At 39.9% G+C, this 22,997-nt stretch overlaps 2 long non-coding RNA genes across 2 annotated transcripts in view; one reads left to right on the top strand and one right to left on the bottom strand.

Moving 5' to 3' along the window:
* The window catches only part of LOC148124843 (uncharacterized), a 139,007-nt gene that overhangs the window by 20,512 nt on the left and 95,498 nt on the right, over positions 1–22,997 (bottom strand). The window lies entirely within an intron of this gene.
* The window catches only part of LOC148124844 (uncharacterized), a 112,242-nt gene continuing 89,834 nt past the window's right edge, over positions 590–22,997 (top strand). Inside the window, exons 1-2 of the long non-coding RNA XR_015744973.1 lie at positions 590–1,116; positions 4,886–4,953. This is a non-coding gene — a long non-coding RNA (uncharacterized LOC148124844). The remainder of the gene's footprint in view (positions 1,117–4,885; positions 4,954–22,997) is intronic.

Genomic DNA, 22,997 nt, shown 5'->3' with positions numbered 1-22,997 from the left:
CACCTGAAGGCATGAATATTTCTGAAGTTCCTTTTCTTGTGTATTTGCTATGCTGTTTGTTTGCATTTTGCCTGTATCCTAAGTTATTTCTGGTTTCCTTTCCTTGCTACTTTTAGTTAGAACATAGAATAATAGGGATGGGACTTCCGGTTTGAAAGGCTTCGGCGATAGACAGAAATCCGCGATCGTGCACGGTTTCTGTCTGGGCTCGCAGCTGGAGTGCCCCGAACCAGCTGGTTTCGGGGCTAAGCCACCCCGTAGAGATGGTGAAGAGCGGGGAGACTGCCAGCAGGGTTGAGGAGAGCCACATCTCTCCTCCTCAGCTGCAATATTTCTAAGTTACTTTTCATGATAAGAATGGGGCTTTTTGATATGAGGTCATTATGACCTTCAGTATCTGAAGAACAAAATAAGATATGGAAATACTGTGGTGTGGTATGTTGTGGTATGGGATGGTATAGGATGGGATGGGATGAGATGAGATGAGATGAGATGAGATGAGATGAGATGAGATGGGATGGGTTGGGGTGGGGTGGGATGGGATGGGATTCTTGCAAGCCCTCAATTCATTTCAGTGGATGCTGAGGACTTTAATCTCAAGAGAAGAGACAATGTCTACTAAACGACACGGTGAATGTTTCCCATGAAGGTAATAGACCATTGATAGTTGCTTTGCTAATAGAACTCTTCAGATAGCAAGATCAAAAATTGGGGGTTAGTACCAAAATCAATAAGAGGCAAAGGGAAAAACCCTCCCCCAAAGGTTTCCTCATCCATATTCCAGCTTATCCTTCACTAACCCACACTGCAATGATTTGTCAAAACCAGCTCTACCATATGATAGAATGAATTCTTCAACAAGAATTGTTCTTCTTCTGTGGTTGATGTTCTAAACCTAAAGACCTAATTCAAGCTTGACTTCTGATAGCAGCACAGATATATCCATGTAGAAGTTTGGATTGCAATTCGGAAATGGTTCAGCAGTATTTTCCAATCAACCTTTAGTTGACGCTATATCAAGTCTTGACAGAATGCTTTTCTGCTTTGCAAGAGGCAGGGCTGAGATACCAATCTAATGATTTATCCTTCCCGCAGTGAAAGATCTTGGGATATAAGGTAAATTACAATTTTTTAAAAACCCATCTGAAGTCTGAGGTAGGAAAAGCAATATCCAACCTGTGAATCTGCCAATCATGCTTTAAATTTAATATGCCTTTAATTGACAAATCATATTACTTTCAGCCCTGTAGAGATACCATGGTAGATTACATTAATCTGGTACTTATTGAAATAGAAATGGTTAAATAGGTTCTTATATAAACCCTAAGTAAGGAAAAAAAGGAGCATCTTTTATTTCTGTATTAAAGTATAGAAGGCCAGGGTTCAGCCCTGAGCAAATTCTACAAGGTAGCTAGAAACCTTTGCTAATAAAGCTTTATAATGGAAGAGTTAGGACAGCTTATGGCATGCCTTAATAGAAAGAGCAAGCATAGCGCAATGTCCAAAAATGGATTTATCCATAACTTGCAAGAAATGGAGCATTAAGGCAATTACAAACATCAGTCTTTTTCTGCTTGTTCTTTGTCTCTTTAAAAAAATGTTTCCATCACATTTTTAAATGTTTTAAATATACTCTTAAATTAGTGTAATCAGTATTATTATATTTAATAATCTATATATTAGTTATAGATTAATAGTATTAATAAAAAGCACTAATAATAATTTATGTGTGTGTGTGTATGTTCATGTATATAATTTTATAATAATATAATAAATTAATAATATTAATAAATTAGTGGAATAGCAAATATTGATATAAGAAGCATTAATAGACTAATAATATTATAAATGCAGTAATACAATAGATTAATAATTTTAATAAATTAGTAGAATAACCAATATTAAAGGAAGAACCATTAATAGATTACTAATATTATATAATTTACAATAAGAGATTGATGATTCTAATAAATTAATATAATAACCACAATTACTATCTTATTATAACCGATATTACTGATTTTCTGCTTCCAGAGAATGGTTTGCTCCTCTTTGTAGGATGCTCATAAACCTTGTGAAGGTCTCTAGAAACATATTCTTCTAACTACAACAGCTATATTTCTGAAATAAATAACCCAGTGCCAAAATTGTCTTCTGTTTCCAGAAAGTTCTCTTCTCCAAGATCCAAGCCATCACTCTTCACACTACTCTGACTCATCTAGAACAGCGAAGGGCGGGGAGGGGGGGTTATTTGAGGATGCTTTTTGTAGATTTTAGTTCTGCATTTAACACAATTCTTCCATGTAGACTAGTGTCTAAACTTCTAGATCTTGGACTTTCTTATTCAATCTGCCTTTGGATTATGGATTTCCTGTCTGGCCAGTCACAGGGGGCGCAGATTAAGTAATCATACTTCTTCAGCTCTTATTCTTAACACTGGTACACCACAGGGTTGTGTGTTGAGTCCCTTACTGCATTTCCACTCACGCTACTAATACTATTACTAAATTTGCAGGTGATACAACAGTGGTGGGACTCATCTCTGGTGGGGGATGAGTCTGCCTACTGAGATGAGGTGGACTGGTTGCTTTTGTGGTGTGGAGACAATAACTTGGTCCTCAACACCAATGAGACCAAGGAGCTTATAGTGGATTATAGAAGGAACAGATCAGACATCCAGACCTTGCTTATCAATGGAGACCGAGTGGAGCAAGTGTCCAGTTTTAAGTTTCTGGGTGTTACCATAAAAGAGGACCTGACCTGGGGGGCTCACATTGCAGCACTGGTCAAAAGGTCCCAGCAGGGATTATACTACCTGAGACTTCTCAGAAAACAACTGAATGAAAAGCTGCTGGTGACCTTCTACTGCTGCATCATAGAGAATATCTTAACTTACTGCACCTGTGTATGGTTTGCCAATTGCACAGTGGCAGATAGGACAGCACTCCAGAGGGTGAACATCATTGCACAGAGGATCATTGGTTGCCCTCTTCCCTCTTTGGAAGAACTTTATAGCACCCACTACCTTAAGAAAGTTCAAAACATTTTCAAAGATCCATCTCACCCATTTTTTGAACTATTACCATCTGGCAGATGGTACAGGATGATAAAAACAAGGACAAGTAGGCTGAAAAGGAGCTTCTATCCCAGGGCAGTAACTCTGTTGAATTCTACTGTATAGTGCAATATTAATGCAATATCAGGGGTTTTCAATTCAATGTGTGGAGTGTGAAGGATGTGTGTTTGTGGTTTATTTTCATGGCCATGATGTGCACTGAAGATTGTATTTAATTTTGTTGTACAATGTGTAATGACAATAAAGTAAACTAAACTAAACTTGAGGTGATAACTTCAAGCTTCTCTCATCATTGTGAGTTGCTGGGAATATCTGGTGTGGTTGACGTTTAGGTTGCTCGCATATTTAAGTTTTAGCTTCTATGGTTCGAAATAGCTGCAAGAGATGAGTTCTTGCGAATGTCTTTTCTTGGGATTTAGTGACAACATGAGTAAAGACTGAGGTAAATGTATTGTGCCAAACATCTCAATTTTCCTTCCCTTTTGTGACGCCCAAAAGACTGTGCTTGAAGCGATTGCTTGCTCTCTGTTCCGTGTTATGTTTGGTTCCTCTGAATCCAGGGCTTTTCAAGTCTTCTTGGATTGGACAGCCTATTTCACCTCTTCTTCTTCAAAGCTGGAAGAAGAACCTTCTCTTTCGGAAACGGGACAACTTGGTGTGGCCAACTCACTGTAGCCAACTTGTTGTGGTCAACTTGCTGCGGCCAAGTCAGCAAAGCCAATTCCTCATGGGACAACTTACTACAGCCAACTCACCATGAGACAACATGTTGCAGGACAATTCAACAATTCAATTTAAGTTTTTAAAATAATTTTAAAAAAATATTTTTAATTTCTGTCATTCACATTTCATTTTGTCCCTCCTTTTGCATCCTTTTTTTAAATGATTCTATGCCGCCATTTCTTTGATATTAGTGTAAATCTTGTCCTGCAGTGAGTTGGCCACAATGAGTTGGTTGCTTCAAGTTGGTTGTGCAGAGTTGTCCTAGACCTTTCTTTTTTGACCGACTATGAGTTCCATTCTATTTTTAAAACCCTGATGTGGGTGAAAAAGTTAACAATAACAACATAATGGCGGCAAAATTCCTTAGGTCCCTGAGTCACTCCCTGGGGAGAATTTGGTTTGCTCTAAGTTGGGATTTGACATGTATTTCCTCTTGCCATTTGCAATCCAAATGACTTTATGCTAATGCTTTGCATCCAATGTTATCCGAGGCACAATTCCACACCTTGCAATAACCTCAGCAAGTGTCATAAAATCAATCTCTAAGTGTTGATAACAAACATGGCTTCCCCCAGTTTCAGGAATATCAACAATGTTCAAAAAGAAACAAGGCACAAAGATCAAAACAAATATTTGCTATATTTCATAGAACTCAGCCAACCTGTTTTATCAAATCCATCTTTCTATCACAGAAAATGGCATCAGGAAAACGGCACGAGGAAACGACAGTACCCAAATACAAGCAACCTCTAAATTCAGTTTTTATTCCCTTTTAAAAAAAACAAAACAAAACCCCAACACCCCACAGGCCTAATCATCTATTTGAAAAAGCTCAGGGTTTCTATAGCAGTTGCCCTATACCCTTTCCTTATGATCTGAATGTTAATGCATGAAAATGGCATTTTACTTCGAAAAGAGGTCATTATGAAGTAGGTAAACTGAATGCAGATTCAATTTTAGATCAAGAACTATAAACCTTGGTGGAAATACATCATGGGGTTTCCCCCCTAGAGGCTCTGAAGAGGGAACTGTACATTTTCCTCAACGCTTCCTAGCACTTATTTTATTCTTCTGTCTTTTTCACAGCCGCCTTTATCTAAAGCCTTCCTCTTTAGATATGTGAGATGGTCACACAGAGTGTTGTGTTTTCTAAGGTAATGTGATTATCAGTTCAACGAAGCCGAGTTATTTTACCGCATTTACTTGTAGCCTAACTTCAGCAAATTGAGTTTGTTGATCTAAATAAATGTAAGCCTTAAGCCATTGTCCTCCTGCAGAAAAGATTCTCTTCGTTGCAGAAGAGGTCAGAAATGGCCAACACAATAATAGTCAACTGGGAATACATTTGCACATAACAGGGGATTTATAGAATTTCATCCCTATTTGTGACAAGACTTGTAACCGTGAGAAGGGAGTGAGGGGCAAGCAGCCCCCCCCACTCCTTAGGTCCTTTCCGTTCTTCAGTTGGGTGCCACAAATGCTTAATCCGCAGCACACAAAATTGCCTATCTTTATTAGATTCCACTCACGGGCTAGCTTGTTGGATGAATGACACATTCTAATGCATAATTTTAATGTGTTTTCACCCACAAGGGAGCTGCCTTGAATTCCTAAACATCTGCCTCCAGTTCACAAAACTTTTTATAAAATTTTAGTTCAATAAGTATCAATCAGGAACACCGGTGCCAAAAAGCTTCACTTTCTGACAAGTACAAAATTATAACGATTAAGGTTTAAGAGACTGAGAAGTATTTGGTGATCTTTGTACTGTCTCATTTTTGTATCTTTAAAAGACTTCCTGTTCAGTGAAATTGGCTTCCTTTTTTTTTTTTTTTAACGAAACCTTTTTTACAACGTTCTTGGGAAGGTATTTTGAATTTCTCTTTCCAGCTAACTGTATTTCGGGAAGTGGCAAAGGACGCTGTTACGTTGTCCACTCCCCGAACTCGTAGGAAGCATTCCCTTCTAATGTTTTTGCTTCAAATTTAATTGAAACATGAAAAGATAAGGAGGCTGCAATTCACTGGAGAGAGAAACTGTGCAATAGGGAATAGGACATAAGTCTCTTGGCCAAATTTTAGCTAACTGTATACAAAAATACTATATTTTACCCACAAGCAATTCCCTTCTCCTTTAAAATATATTTCAAAAGTAAAATAGCATTCTTGGTGAATAGAAATACCCCCCAATTTGTTATAAAATGAACAGTCTCCAAATAGCAATAGACTTACATACTGCTTTATAGTGCTTTACAGCCCTCTTTAAGAGGGTTTACAGAGTCAGCAAATTGCCCTCAACAATCTGGTTCCTCATTTTACCCACCCTGGAAGGATGGAAGGCTGAGTCAACTTTGAACCTGGTGGGATTTGAACTGCCAAATTGCAGGCAGCCGGTAGTCAGCCGAAGTGGCCTGCAGTACTGCACTCTAACCACTGCACCACCAAGGCTCAATATGTTAAATAAAGTAGAATCTCTTCGTGCAGCCTTTTTTTGGGGTGGGTGGTGGGTGGTGGGTGGAATACCAAACAGGCTGATATCCCAACTTCTATGAGATCCTATGTCATGGAAGCTTTCTGCGCTGACTTCTTCATTTTAGAAGGATTACCATAACGTTCAACCTGGCATCCTTATAAAAGAGACTAACTGATTTATTCAAGGGGCAAGAGGAGCCATTTTAAAGTCACAAAGATTAATATGATCTTTGTTCTAGAAAGTCCAGCAATATTGTTTCATTCATTGTCCTTATAGGGCCACAAAGAGCCTGGGAGAAAGAGAGTATTGTCATTCCCAGTCAATTCAGCGAACCCATTTGAAGAAGTGCATTCTGCAAACCTGCAGTCATTCCGTCGCTAGAAAAACCTATGGGAAAATAGTCTTCTTTCACAGTTCAGTGCCTGTACAATTTGATCAATACTGTTTTTAAATGTGTATGTTTTAAACTTTATTTATGAAGACTTACGATGCCGTGGAGAATGCTATACCCCTCCCCCCACAAAAAAAACTTGGGGCAGGGAACGGGGGAAAAAAAATCAATTTAATCCCACTGTAATACTCGAGGTTATTTGCACTGAAAGTAAAAGTCTCCTTCATGTCAAATTTGACTCCTTGGACAGCTGCATAGTTGTTGGTTTTTTTAGCAGAAATATGGAAAATATTTTTCATTGACTTCTCTTTTTCCCCACCCAGCCTCTGAGTCTAGTGTCTGTCCCTTAAATTCCCATTCAAATTCTAACCAGCCCCAACCTATTTAGTTTTCAAGCCTAGACAAGGGAGAAGTATGCATATGCTTTTGAAAAATATCCAGTAAACTTATCTAGCTAAACAGTCATGCTATCGTTATGGATTTAATTTGCAGAAGGATTTGGACACCTCTGCTTTTTGCTGTTGTTATTCACATTTCTGTGCATTTATCTAAGAGGAAAAAAAAACCTGATGTAGCGAAATAAATCTGTAGATGGGAACACAGCTGTCTTTCGGTGTACGAATGTTTTTGCCTTTTGCAATGGGCTTTTGAAACAACATAAAGATGTGTATCAATACGTGTTGTAGAATGAAATGTTCATTGTATTTTAATTTACCCTGATCTGCCTTTGAAAACAGATTTAAAGGTTTATGTGTTTTTTTACAGAACAAACGTGCACAATGATATAGAAATGGAGTTCTGTAGTTCGAAATGCTTTCAGAATAAGAGAATAACAGAGTTGGAAGGGACCTTGGAGGTCTTCTAGTCCAACCCCCTGCTCAAGCAGGAAAACCTATACAGTGATAGGCAAATGGTTGTCCAATCTCTTTTTAAAGACCTCCAATGTTGAAGCACCTACAATTTTTGGAGGCAAGCCGTCCCACTGATTAATTGTTCTAACTGTCAGGAAATTTCTACTGAGTTCTAGGTTGCTTCCAGGGGTAGGATTCAAATTTCTTAACAACTGGATCTGTGGGCACGGCCTAATTTGTGGGTGTGGCTTGGTTGTCTTGTGACTGGCTGGGTGTGGCTTGTATGTAAATATTGTAAATATATGTATAAAGATTGATTGAGCTGCTTGCAGAATCACAGCTTCACTCCCAAATCTACCTTTCTGCAATCTGCTGCCTGAGTCTGCACTGAAAAATAGAAGCTTCAATCCTAAGGAAGGTTCAGCTCTGCTCTCAGGCCACTTCTCCCTCTCCCAACCCCCTGAATACCACCCCTGACTGAGCCTCAGGGAAGCCTCTTGGGTGGGGTGAGTGGGGAGGGGAGGGGCCAGCCAGTGGTGTGATTTGCCGGTTCTCCAAACTGCACAGAATCATAACAACCGGTTCTATAGAACCTGGTTGCTTCTCTTTCCAATTTCTAATTATGAAGGATCCTAAAGTTGGACGCAAGTCTTCCACCTTATATTCAGGATTCCAAATAAGACATCACCAACAGGTGTTTACTGCCACTAAATTAAAATCCACCAAGGCATACAGTTCTGATCCTATCTTTGTGGAATTTTCTCTTAATATTTACCCAATCCCCACTTCCTTGCTGAATTTGAATTGCTGAAAACAATTTCTCTCCTTGCTTGGAAAGCAAACCCTAAATCCTTTGTAGGGTTGATGATGTTACCTAGTTGGGTACTGAAACGTCTGCAAGACATCAACCAAATTCAGAGAGCAACAAGGACTCCATATTCTCCATCCTCCATGAGGGAATCACCAGAAAACGTCTTGCAAAACTTTCCTTGTTCTTTCAACCTTTCCTCGTAGGATTTAATGTGCGGTTTTCTTGTGGCTCTCCTACAGTTGCCCAGGACACTAGATTCTTGCCTTCCTAAATCAGGATTCTTGTAACTAATTGAAGTCTTCTAAGTATGTCAGCCCTAATTAATAATACTATGACTTAATATAAATATAAAAGTAGGCTGTGTTGATATTAAGTGATATTTGTTCATGAAAAATGGAGGGACAAATAAATGCACCTTTTGCCCTATAGAAAGAGATCCAGCCAAAAATCTATTTGATTAATGTATTAAATTCCCCTTGCCTTGCAATTCATATGAGAGGTCTTTTTATGACTGATGTTTAAAATAGACACACTGACTGCCTATCAGTTACACCTAACGGTTAAATATAGGCTATTGATTCTTGAAAAATCATTTAGACAAGCCGAGAAAATGTGCAAGTACATTTTATAAAGAAACTTTAGGGTAGGATGGAAAAGTACTTTCTTTCTTATTAATTTGCTTTTTATTTGCATATTGATTTGCTGCTTATTTGAGTTTATTGTTCAGGTCAAATATGTAAATAAGTCTAAGAAATACCAAACTTATAATAGTATCTTGGACAGGTCAATAAGTTTTGTCTTCCTTACATAGTTATTACTTTTTTAAAAAGAAAAACTCACATTCTTTCAATTCTTTAGTAAGCTCCTAACAAACTCCCTTCTATCTACTCTGGCCAAATTTAAGAAATACAGCTTGAATCATCAAAAGAATTATATTTACTTATGTCACTCACTTATTTTGTGGTGTTGCTGTTGTTTAAAAAGTAAAAACAAATAAAACACAAATCTCATCTGGTACTCGTCATATCCTGCAAATAAGATTTTACCCATCTGTGCAGAAATAAGACACAACAATGCGCAGTTTGGCAGGAAGCAATTTGGAGAAAATGTGTTACTTTCTTTACCTCAATATAAATTGCAAATCAATTTTTAAAAAAGCAATTTGGGTACCATGTCAAGTTTCTTGACCCCACTTCTCCGGGAAATCATTGACTCTCAGGATTCGTGCAGGTATGGATTTTTTCATGAATGCTAAGTGAATCAATATTTTGTCCACAATAGGACCATAATTGGTCCATATAGATTAAAATTAATGATATATAAATAATTTAACCTTAATTGCGCTCCTGGTGCATACCAATCTTCAATCAATTAACACTTACTTCTTAAATTTACCAAGAACAACTTGGCAGTAGCTCCTAAATCCACAAATTTAACAGCCTCTGTATAACGCCTGAATGTTTTCATGTCAGGAAAAATACATACTATGAGAAATGATGTCCAAAAGACAACTTTTCAGCTATCAAAGTTTTCCAAAGTTGTAGCAAGCAAGATCCATGAGTACTGAGTTCAGATATTTCATCATTTTCAAAGATCACATTCAGCGATGGGCTGCTGGGGCCTCGCAGGGGTTCAGGAGAGCCCCTAGCTAAGATTCTGTGCAGTTCAGTGAACCCCCAAATCCCACTCCTGGCTGGCCCCGCCCACCCTGCCCAGCCCCTCCCAGAAGTCCCCACGCGGCCTGTTTTGGATGCAGATAACTGCAGGGGGTGCACGGAGGCTCGGGGAGGGTGAAAAACAGGCCTCCCAGAAGTTTGGGAAGGCCAGAAATGGGCCCGTTTGTAGCTTCCAGAGGGCCTCCGGAGCCCAGAGAAACCTCCAGAGGCTGGAGCAAAGCCTCAGAACCCTGGGGAAGGCAAAAATGCCTCCCCCACCCCCCCGCCATGGTGCAGGAGGCCAACTAGACCACACCCACCATGGCCCTGCCCACCCAGCAACTGGGCAGAGAACTTTTTTCAAAAAATTTTGAAGCCCACCTCTGGTCGTGTTGTGATGTGAATGTAAGCAGCAAAAGGTTTCCTGAGGATTGCAACTGCTGAGTGTAGAACCAGTTGGTGGAGTGGTTAAGGCACCTGGCTTTAAACCAGGAGACCATGAGCTGCAGTCACACTTTAGGGACAAAGCCAGCTGTATGACCTTGGGCCAGTCATTTTCTCTCAGCCCTAGGAAGGAGGTAATGGCAAAGTACTTCTGGAATCTTCCCAAGAAAACTGCAGGGACTTGCAGCTGAATGATCAATAGGATGACCAATATTGCAACCTGATCACCCTAGATGTCCAACAAGCGTTTGTTTGATTGATTTCTACAGTCACCCATCTCAGCAAATGACTCTGGGAGGCTCAAAATTCAAATCATACGTTACAATTAAAATCTTTAAAACATTTTAAAGTAATAAAAACAGTACTTAGCACTTAAACTTACGTACCTCTTTGTAGCAATTTACAGCCCCCCTCTAAGTGGTTTACAGAGGCAGCACACTGCCCCCAGCAATCTGGGTCATCATTTGACTGACCTCAGAAAGATGAAAGTATGAGTCAACTTTGAGCCAGTCAGGATCGAACTCCAGGCTGTGAGCAGAGTTTGCCAGCAATAGTGCTTTACAGCACTTTATGGGTGGTTGACAACATCGGCATATTGTCCCAAACAAGCTGGGTCCTCATTTGACTAACCTTGGAAAGATGGAACGCTGAGTCAACTTTGAACCAGTCAGGACTGAACTCCTGGCAGTGGGCAGAGTTAGCCTGCAATACCGCATTCTCACCACTGCGCCACCATGTCTCCCAAACAGTAAAAACAGTAAGGTAAAAGGTAAAGATTCCCCTCGCATATGTGCTAGTCATTTACGGCTCTAGGGGGCAGTGCTCATCTCCTTTACAAAGCTGAAGAGCCAGCGCTGTCCCAAAACGTCTCCATAGTCATGTGGCCAGCATGACTAAATGCCAAGGCTCATTGCACCTTCCCACCAAAGGGGTCCCTATTTTCCTACTTGCATTTTTACATGCTTTCAAACTGCTAGGTTGGCAGAAGCTGGGACAAGGAACGGGAGCTCACTCGGTTTGCAGCACTAGGGATTCGAGCTGCCAAACTGTTGACTTTTCTGATCAACAAGCTCAGCTTCTTAGCCACTGAACCACCGTGTCTCCCGTCCTTTTTTTGTAAAAACAGTAACAAGCGTTAAAACAATAAAAACATTAACCTATCTAATTTGAAGTGCATACTAAGCAAGATATCAGACATGTTATCAATGTAGCCAGGAGTGGGGCTCTTGGTGCGTGTAACACCCCAGACCTGAGAGCACAACCCAGGTTTTTAAAGCTTTATGGAAGCTTCTTGTGCATTTGTGTTTGTAAGTTTATGTGTTGCAGTCTAATCTCTGAAGTTGGACCCTGGTTTCTCGCTCTTCTTGAAACGTTCTTCTTGATGACTCATTTCTTTGCAACTGCTGTTTCTCTTTGCCTAGACTTGCATAGCCTCTCTCTGTTACCGGGCTAGGCTTATTTATTATTCAAGAGTTGTATCAGGATAACACCACAGCTTCTACTGACAAAACAACTCATTAAGAGATGCTTCAGAATAAGTAAATATATTTGTAACAGACAAGCAAATATTTTTGGCTTCAAATGAAGGATGGTAGTAATGTCATAGATCATCACAGAACATTTCCATATAGTATGGAAATGATTAAGTGAAGGATTGGATCCAGCAGCAAAAGGATATCACGGAGTGCAGAGTGTTTGCATTTGTGTGTGTGTATGTGTGGAATCATCAATAATTCCGGCAATATATTTTTCAAAGCACTTGATGAGAAAGTGGAAGGAGAATATACGTAAGTTAACTCAGGATGTCAATGTGCATCAAAACCTCAAGATTTATACATTATTACAAGTATATACAGTGTTTCCCTCAAAAATAAGACTGGATCTTATATTAATTTTTGCTCCAAAAGATGGACTAGGGCTTATTTTCTGGTTAGGTCTTGTTTTCAGGGAAATTCGGTACTAAATACGTCTGTCTGGCTGACAATCTTAACAGGCATATTTTTGGGATAGGGCTTATATTACGAGCATCCTGAAAAATCATGCTAGGGCTTTTTTTCTGGCTGGGTCTTATTTTCAGGGAAACAGGGTACATTAAAAGGCAAATGCACATGTAATCGATATAAAGGTAGTCCTTGACTTGCAACAGTTCATTTACTGACTGCTCAAAGTTACAATCATCATCATCTTCATTTAATGACCCCATAATCCCTAGCGGGAGTGGAGTCTGGGCCACTGAATGGAGCTAGCAGTGTTTAATGGCTGGATGCCCTTCCTGTTGCCAATGTGGAGTTTTGTTCAGCAAATATATTCTCATTGTGCCCAGAGAGAGAAATATCCACCTCTACCTAGGATCAAACTCACAGCTTCCTGCTTGTGAGACAAGAGCTCTACCTCTAGGCCACTGCACTACTCCTACCACTCAAAGTTACAATAGCACGGAAAAAAAGTGGCATGACTATTTTTCACTTCTACGACTGATGCAACATCCCTGTGATCACGTGATCAAATTTCATATGCTTGGCAAGTGGTTCCTATTCATGACGGTTCTGTTCTGACCCAAACCTGTTACCAGCAAGAAAATCCCAAACAAACGCAGCAACTCAAACCTGCACAGCTTTAATCTACAAATAAACTTCTTTGTAAATAAAAGATGGCTTGCAGCCAATTAGTTCAACCAGAAAAGCCTTGACAGAATTCTTCAGGTAAGTCGGAGTCTCCACACATAATGCTGAGTCCTTACAATGTTTTTGCTTTCTACAAAAGCCTTTGAAACCAGGCTTATATTCCCTGGAGGGAGGGGCCATTACATTGCATCCTTGCTCCCGAGTCGCCTGTGCTGCTCCAGCTGTTCTCTTCTACGAATCATCCTGCTCTCACTCGCACTTGGCACAGGCTCCTCGGGAACCTCCTCATCACTGCTGCCAGCCCGCACAATCCCTGAAGGCAGCAGTCCACTCCCTGATGGTCCCGGCCCCTCATCCGAGTCATCGCTCTCCTCAGCCATCTGCACCTGCTGCTGGCTAACCACAACAGGTTCCTACAACCTTCTGATGAACAAAGTCAATGGGGAAAGCCAACTGGGGCAGGAAAAGTCATAAAACTAGGCAAAAGTCACTTAACATACTTAACAAATGTTTCATTTGGCCATTTGGGCTCAAGTCGAGGTTGTAAGTCGAGGACTACCTGTATTAGAGGGAAAAAAGGTACTCCGAGCTAATGGGTGTGTGTGTGTCTGTGTAAAATTGCTTACACAACTGGGGCACATAAGGAAGGGTGGACGTGAAAAGTTACATGGCAATGGGAGACAGATGTATTCGTGCATATTTTTTGGCTGAACATGTAAACCAGGAACTGAATAGGTGCATTGAGCAGTTGAGAAATTCCGTGAAATTAATTCAATTCACTGACCATTCAGCCTCAAACATACTAAGTAATGCTCAAAATTACTTGCTTGGATGAGGCTGGGTCCGATGAGGCTGAATCTGTATGATTTTTCCAGCTTGGGTCGAGGTGCTATGCTAAAAAGCCTGCATGGTTTCTGGTGTATTATTTGAAGAGGTGTTTAAAGCAGGGGAAAAATGCATTAAAGCTGTCTAAATAAGGCTATCTAATTTTAAAATGTACCTAAACATTTACACTGGATTTTTTTTTTTTCTATTGCCCGAAAGGATTGGTAGACAACGGTTATTACAAATGAAACTTTTATCAGTCAGTAAGAATGGCCTGCTTATTGCATCTATTAATTAGAACTTCTGAGAATATAATTGAATCTTCTTTTTAGAGTGGCTTAGACATGCCCACGGCTTTCTATTCAGTTATGTAAGGAACTTCTTTATGTCATTTAATTACACCAGGGCTGCTGGTTAGGTGATGCCAACTTTGTGGCATTAAGTTGGGCTAGCACAGGAAATCTAAGCAAAAGCGACTCTAGTTAATCCTGTCTCGTGAGCACTCGTGAATGGCCCATCCTCCCTTCACCATCTGTCTGGTGTTGCTGAGACCACCATTTAACATCCATGCCAATCAAATTAATACATCTATTTTAATATGCCCCCTTCCCAAAATGTGTTTTCTTATATCCAGTGATGAGATTCAAAAAAATTTACTACCAGTTCTGTGGGCGTGGCTTGGTGGACATGTTGTGACTTGGTGGGCATGGCTTGGTGGGTGTAGCAGGGGAAGGATACTATTAAATCTCCATTCCCTCCTCACGCCTGAGGGAAGGATACTGCAAAATCCCATTCTTTTCCCCACCCCATTAACCTGCTTTCCAGCTCTGTTCTCCTGTGTAGGGCGAAGACCCAGCCCATCAACTGGGACTCAATGGGAGGCAGAGAATAGATGGGGGCAGGGCCAATCAGAGGTGGGATTGGCCGGTTTCCAAACTACTCAAAATTTCCGCTTCTGGTTCTCCAGAACTGATCAAAACCTGTTGAATACCATCTCTGGGAAGGATACTGCAAAATCCCCGTTCCCTCCCCACCCCACTAACCTGCTTTTCAGCTCCGTTCTCCTGTGCAGGACAACCAAAGAAGACCCAGCCGATCAGCTGGGACTCGGGAGGCAAAGAAGAGATGAGGGCGGGGTCAGTCAGAGATGGTATGTGCTGGTTCTCCAAACTACTCAAAATTTCCGCTACTGGTTCTCTAGAACTGCTCAGAACCTGCTGAATACCACCTCTGCTTATATCTTTATTCCCTATAGAAGGATCCTTTTTTTTTCCACTACATTACCTTTCAACCAATAACATATAGGGGTACTCCAAAAGTAACCTCACCCCACTATCTTGCATTTGTTCTATTTTAATGGGGAAAATAGTAAAGGTTCAGTTTTATAACTAAATACAGTAAGGGGAGAAGATTATCCATATCTCCTTCTCCCAGGCATTTCATCCAGTTTTGGACAATACATTACAAAAATGAGATTTTGGAAAAAGTGCAGAGAAAAGCAACCAAGACGATTAAGGGCCTGGAGACTAAAACTATTTGAAGAACGCTTGCAGGAACTCAGTATGGCTAGTCTAGAGTAAAGAAGGAGGACTGGGGGTGACATGATAGCAGTATTCCCGTATTTGAGAGGCTCTCAAAAGAAGAGGGGATCAACATATTTTCCAAAGCACCAGAAAGCAAGACAAGAAATAATGGATGGAAACTCATCAAGGAGAGATGCAAACTGGAATTAAGGAGAAACTATCTAACAATGAGGACAATTACCCAGTGGAACAGCTTTGCCTCCAGAAGTTGTGGGCGCTTCCACACTGGAGGCTTTTAAGAAGAGCCTGGACAGCCACTTGTCTGAAATGGAATAGGGTCTCCTGCTTGAATGGAGGGTTGGACTAGAAGACCTCCAAGGTCCCTTCTGGCTCTAGTCGGATTGATTCTGATCTTATGCTCAGGAGAAGCCAAGACAGCGAATGACGATCACCTCTTGATACAAACTTCTGACTTGCTACTGGCTTTACCTCCTCTGGCCTAGTCTATACAGTCTAAACATCGCATCCAGATTCAAGACAACTTTGCCAACAAACATACCAGTTGCATCCATCTAATAAAACAGATAAGGACCTTACATTTATCTCCCACCTTACATTTAGTTAGGTTTTTGGATGGTGGTGATGAACCAGTTTCAATATAAAATATGAGCTAACTATTGGGGAAAATGTCTTTAATTAGTGGAGGAAGAATGAAAGGGCAGCTTTTTGATCATTCTCCTGTGTGTTTTTCTCCTGAGTTCAAACTAAAACTAATTGGTTGGCTTGCAGCACTTTTCTTCTAGTGCTGTTTTTAAACAATTTAGCATGTACAAATGTGCATGTACTGTAACAGTAAACAATAAAGATAACCGGATGTTACAAGGTCACTTTTTTTAAAAAAAAAAAAACCAATTTCTGGTTGGATTATTATGATTTGCTTGATAATGGTTTGCTGGTTGTACAAGTAAATTTGCCTTTTGTTTTCCAGTCATAGCCTCTTTCCATTCAAATAAATACAAAATGTCATTTCTTTATAGGGCAGGTGTTTATGTGGGCCACTAAATACTGAGAATAAACAAATCTAATTTTTAAAAAAAAATAAGAAAAGAAAAATGAGCAGAGTTGTGCACTGCGACTTAGACTTCTTATTTCAAGAACACTCTGGTTTAAATAAAAACATGGCAGGATCATCAATTTCTCCAAGCTTGAAAAACAGCTCCTTTTTAAGAAGAATGGCTCAGTATTAGCTTGCTATTTGCAAACTATCTTTTCTGAATTTTAAACTCTCATTTTCTGACTTGGGCTTGAAATCTTAACGATGTGTTTTGATCACAAAATACCTCTCCGTGTTACCAAAGAAACAGTAATCATTGATGACATATACTAGCAGAAATGGGATTGGGAAGTATTTTTTGCAAACCAAAGCTAGTTTTCCCTGAAATAAATTTTAACCATGTTTTTGGAAGCTCTGCTTTTTGAAAAATTGTGTAGATGTTTTGCCTAAGCAGACTATAGGATATTTAGTTTAATTTTTTTACATTAGACCCAATTTGATGGCAGCTATAAGACCATTATATGTAAAGATTCAAGAAAGCCCTTATGTTAAGATGCAGAAAGACATCTCACTGGTGTGTTTTGCTCTATTTACAACAAATGCAGCTGATGGAAGGATGTGTCAAGATCAGAGAACAGAAATAAATATGCTTATGGGGAGCTGACTGAGTAGCTGCCAACAATTTTATGGTGCAGCCTTTCTGAGCACCGGTGTACACAAAAGTAGGGTGGGAATGGCGTTGATACCACTGATTTCAAGATTGAAAGGTTTTCCCTTAAATCCCAGTGTGGGGGAAATGGGGAAAGAGGAAATAGGGACCTTTGTGGCTGTAAGCTTATTCCACTATATAAAATGAGACAGAACCCCACTCTCTACCAGCACTGATGATGTTGACTAGTTTGGTAATCAAATGTCTGCAACAAAACAACCAAGCTTAGAAAACACCAAGGACCCCACAGTTATTCCACTTCATTAAGCTAACCCAGAAGATCTCTGGGTCCTTAAGTGAGGTTAAAGGTGGACTTTTGTAGCCAGACCAGTGGCTTCTGTTATTCTTTATACTGGAGCAGAACAATTACAGCATACAGACAGTTTTGGCCAGCAATAATATGCTTGCATTTCTGATAGCTGCCATTTTCCCCCTCCATATCACTCTTGGAAAAAGTCTTCAAACTTGACAAGCTTCAGATTTGTGAACTTCAACTCCCAGAATTCCTGAGCTAACATGATTGGAGGAGGAATTCTGAGAGTTGAAGTCCACAAGTCTTAAAGCTGTCAAGTTTGAAGACCTCTACTCTTGGCAATAACTATGTTCAGAAATGGCAGCAGCTAGTTCAAGTTTCACCCTAAACACAGAGCAGATTGGGTGAGTGTTGAAGTAACATGTGTGTGAACCTCGTGTCTTGTGTTAAACTATCAGTATTGATATAAACTCATCTTCATAGGAGGCATTGCAATTAAAAGGAAGGATCTTCTGTCAGAATGCTACTTGCTTTGAAAATTGAACATTAAGTGCTCCTTGACTTTCTTGTGGTAGCATCTAATGGGTGCTATGCATGCCATGCTATTAAAGCTGAACTTAACTCCTCAAAGGCCACAAAAAGGGAGTAGCTTTCTCTCTTCTGCACCTCAGGCAAACCAACAAATCAATAAATAGAAAGTACATTGACAGAAGACTAGCCTCATCCAGAAAATTCACCATGCAGCAGTAAGAGTGCATAGTCATTTGTGCAAAATCTAGACAAATAGTACAACATGAGGCAGAACAGCTGTCCAATGACAGAAGGAATCATTTTTCCTGCTATCCAGGCAAAGCCATTGCAGAAGTAGCCAAACTGACCATTAGGCATCAAAGATGACTTATGAACCATTAGGCAAATATGTATTTGAGGAAATGCCATGTGGACTAGCTGTTATATGACAAAACAGATCCTGAGATTGTATGCTAAGCTTCACTCGTGTAAACGTTTGGTTCAACGTGGCTTCTTAGAAACCCTTCACTTCAACAAAGGTTGGGTCGAAGTATCCTTTCTCATTTCTCAGCAGCATCACTAAACATTTTGCATCACTCACAAGGCATGGTTTCTGTGCATACATGTGTGTGGGACCTACTTTTCTCAGAGCCCTGGTGGCACAGTGGTTAGGATATAGTATTGCAGTCTAACTCTGCCCATGGCCAGAGTTCAATCCTGGCAGGCTCAAGATTGGTCCAGCCTCCATCCTTCCCAGGTCAGTAAAACGAGCAGCCAGATTGTTGCGGGAAATATGCCAACATTATAAACCACCCAGAGAGTGCTGTAAACAAGTATGGAGGGTTATATATGTCTAAGTGCTATTGCTATTGCTCAAGCCAGATCAGTCCTTGTAATTGACAACCTCAATTAACTGAGTTGTAATTGAGGTACCTCTTTGAAGTAGGTCAACAAGATGGGAGTTCAGTGGCTTCATACACCCTCTGGAAATGTCCGTCATCTTAACCAGTAAAGTGACTTTCTTCTTTTGGGGAAGCCATTTTATACTATTACAGAACGCAATGGTGGTGATGCTGTCTATTTTGACACACACTCATCACATTTCATTTGCAGTGATTTTAAAACCACATCACTGGAAACCTCTATGTTCATCACAGGAAACTGTGGCACAAAACACTCCTATGATCCAAACCCAACTGAACCTCTGATGTTAAGCTCTTATAGAAGATAGAAAATAAAATAATTTAGTTGAAAGATTCCTTGGAGGCCTTCTAATCTAACTCCCTCCTTCAGCAGGAGACCCTATGCCATTCAAGACTGTCTAGTTTCTTCTTGAAAACCTCCAGTGATGGGGCATCCACAACTTCCTGAAGTAAATTATTCCACTGAGTAATTGTGCTCACTGTCAGGAAATTTCTTCTTTGTTCTAGGATGGATCTCTCTTTCATAATCTTCCACATGTTGCTTCTTGTCCTGTCCTGAGATGCTTAAGTACAAGGATAATCGAGGAAAGCTGGCAAACATTTGTTCCCCTCCTTGAAATGCAGTTGAAAACATCTGGGTCAACCTGTTGGTTAAGTCAACACTCAGGATCATTTCCCATTCCTTGTAAAAAAAATTTACTCAGGCTGCAGAAGTGTCAACATCTGCTCTTGGAAAGTTATGATTGGGCTGCATTGTCTCTTGTAATCATTTATTCTATTAACATCCTAGCACTGTGGGAAACAACCATCTTAAACAAGAGTAAATGAAACTCTTCACCTTGCAGTAAAGTTTGCATTTTAGATTCTTGTTCTCATTCCAGCAGACCTGCTGGGGGAAGGGAGGAGACAGGAGGATTAAATCATCAATGTTGACACAGCATTCCCATTGCCATACAGAAAGCAAGATGCGGGGTTTATTGTAATAGCTTTTGATTTCAAGGCAAAGGAATGCATAATGAATAAAGATTATTTTAAAGGATGGCATGGCACAATGAATTTTTTAGAGGGGAAAAAAGGACTTGAGAAAGTATTTAAAAATACATGAATTTCATATTTGATTATAAGTCAAGAAGCAGCAAAAATGATTAAAAAAAGAAAGAGAATGGGGTGGGGTGAGAGCCAAAAGAGAGAGTGATAAAAATGGCACCAGGCATCAGGCATTCTGTCTTGAATTAATGAGGTTCTTCATAATAGGAAGGGAGTGACATAGTGATTAGTTAATTACTGTGCAGAAACATATAATTAATGCACAACTGAAATTGGTGTACAATGAATTAAACTGCCACATAATGTCGGCTACAAAAATGGAGAAGCAAACCTTGATTGCTGGTAGAAGTTGTTATTACAGCAGCTAAAGTATTGTGATTTTAATAGACTTGCTATCAAACAACATGCTATTTAGCTGGCACAATTGGAATATGACACTGCTAATAGCAATAAATATGCTGGGTAGAAATAATAACATTGGAATGTCATCCTCGTTGGAATGGAAAAAGTCAAAACAGTGTCCTCTTTTGGGGTGGTGCAGAAGAAATTAAAAAGGAGAAGTCAACTCTGTTTCAACTAGAAGTCTTCCATAAAAGGTAACAGTTGTGGTTATTGATCTGTCAGCCTTCAAAAACCAAGAAAGACACATTGTGATTCTTCCAAACATATTTCTTTATTGATCCTCACCCATAGATGGAATCTTGCCAAACTAAAGCAAACAATCATCTCCAGAAATCATATACTCTGGAAACTAGTAGGGAGGAGCCGTCTTCATCTTCTTTCTCTCACATAAACTATCTGAACTGAGTTGTCTCTTGCTCCTCTGGGAATCTCTACAACATTCCATCATAGTCATCATAGTCACATTGTCTGAGTAGTGATGAACATCCTTTCCGAGTGGACTCAAAAGCAACTTTCTCCTTCATAAACAACATTGGTTGCTCTCTCCTACTTCACCATCTGTTTTCCTGTCAAGCACCGAGGAAAAGTCACACAACCCCCTTATCACTACGTGGTAACTCCAGATATAAATGGAGAATGGAACGTGCAGGCAAATTCTAGAAAATTCTTTCAAAATTGCTCCAGGGGAATCATTACATTGAATTATGAGAGTTCATCATTTGTATAATAATTCAGTATTGACTCATACTCTTACCCAGTGATGCGCATTAGGTCCTCCTTGGATATTTGGGACAACACTTTCCACAGTTATCTCAAATTAGAGGCAGCTCAACAGTTAAAGACACTGATTTTGTCAGCTGGAAAGCTGACAGCCCAGTAGTGGGATTCAATTTTTTTTACTATCAGTTCTGTGGGTGTGGCTTGGTGGGCATGGCATGGCTTAGTGGGCGTGACTTGGTGGGTGTGGCAGGGGAAGGTTACTGCAAAATCCCCATTCCCTCCCCACTCCACCAACCTGTTTTCCAGCTCCGTTCTCCTGTGTAGGGCAACAAAAGAAAAGCCAGATGATTAGCTAGGACTCAGGAGGCAGAGAATAGATGGGGGCAGGGCCAGTCAAAAGTGGCATTTGCGGGTTCTCCAAACTACTCAAAATTTCTTCTACCGGTTCTCCAGAACTGGTCAGAACCTGCTGACTACCACCCATGACAGCCCTTGTTCGAGACCCGAGTGCCATGTCTTGTTACATGCCCTACCTCCTGCCAACTTAGCAGTTCGAAAGCATGCAATTGTGAGTAGATAAATGGTACCACTTTGATGGGAAGATAACAGTGTTCCATGCACCTTGGTGTATAGTCATGCTGGCTACATTGACCACAAAAATGTCTTTGGAAAATGCTAGCTCCCTCAGCTAAGAAACAGACATAAGCACTGTATCCTAACATCAGACACGACCGGACAGGGGAGTCCATTATCTTTCTCTCCAAATATTATTATTTTGAGACAAACACAGAGAGAAAATGAGAGAGTTATGATTCTGCTTCCTTAACTTTATGGAATGGCAACGGTGTATCTTGTCCCTTTTATAATTTATTATTTTGCTGGAGGATAAAAGCAGTCCAAAACTGGAAATTATGCCAGTGACAGTAAGTATTTTCTTCTACATGCTGTCTAGAGACAAAGGTTTCTTGATTTACCTGGTAATTGTTTCATTCCATTTCTCCCTCTTTCTATGTGTTCCTTTAAAAAGAAAGTAAACCAAAAGAGAGAGAAAAAGCCAGTGGAGCAAACCTTAGTCCACTGTATGTCCCTTTTAAGGGTTCAGATCTTCACAAGAAATGCAAAAATATTCAGTTTTCTCAGTTACTGAGTTCTTATTAAAGGAAGCAGCTGATCAGATAATATAATACATAGACAAACACACTCAGGGATCATTAATGTAAATTATATCTGAAAAGACATAGTCAATTATCTATTGAGTGGTCATACCCTAGTGGGCTCAAAATCACCATAATCAACACATTTGAAGTATTACAATTTCAACTGTCATTGTAATTCTAGGAAATAGAAGGAGGCCAACAATGGATCAGAGATAGACAAGGGTTCTGTTGTTGTTGTTTTTAATTGTAGAGTGGAGTCAGAGATATGAGAGAATATCATTGACTAATCCCATCCTTCTAGCACCCTCATCTATCATGTTAATTCAATGTTCTGCTCAGTTAGGTAGGTATGAACCTCACAATCGTTTTTCCTTGCCTCCACCAACTTTGCTAGAAGTGGAATATGAAAGATAATTCTGCATTAAGATTTAAAAGGAAATGAGAGCAAGCATTCTATTTTAAAAAATAAGAAAAATCCTTGGGTTAATAGTCTCTACAAATGTACCCATGTTTGTTTTCAGCTTTCTAAGAAATGTGGGCTGAAGTCTTTGGAAGTCTTGCAAGATCTCTCTGAAGCCAAAATTGAACCAAGAGAGAAAAGAAATTGTGGACTAGGTGACACAGATTCCATATAAAACAGCACTGCTTAAATGCATTATCCAGCTGTGGTCTTCATTTCATGGTAGTTTCATTTTTTTTCTGAACTTCTGGTGTGCTAATCAAGACCTAAAATGAACACCTAACATCAAAAATGTCATCAAAAAAGCACAATAAAGAATGGGGATTAGGTGGGTGGGCTTTAATTCAGTGGGTGGCAAAACAGATTG

The sequence above is a fragment of the Pseudonaja textilis genome, chromosome 11, assembly GCF_049901715.1.
Source record: "Pseudonaja textilis isolate UNSWEBS1 chromosome 11, rPseTex1.2, whole genome shotgun sequence".
NCBI classification, from domain to species: domain Eukaryota; kingdom Metazoa; phylum Chordata; class Lepidosauria; order Squamata; family Elapidae; genus Pseudonaja; species Pseudonaja textilis.
This window is presented reverse-complemented; position numbering and strand designations above follow the sequence as displayed.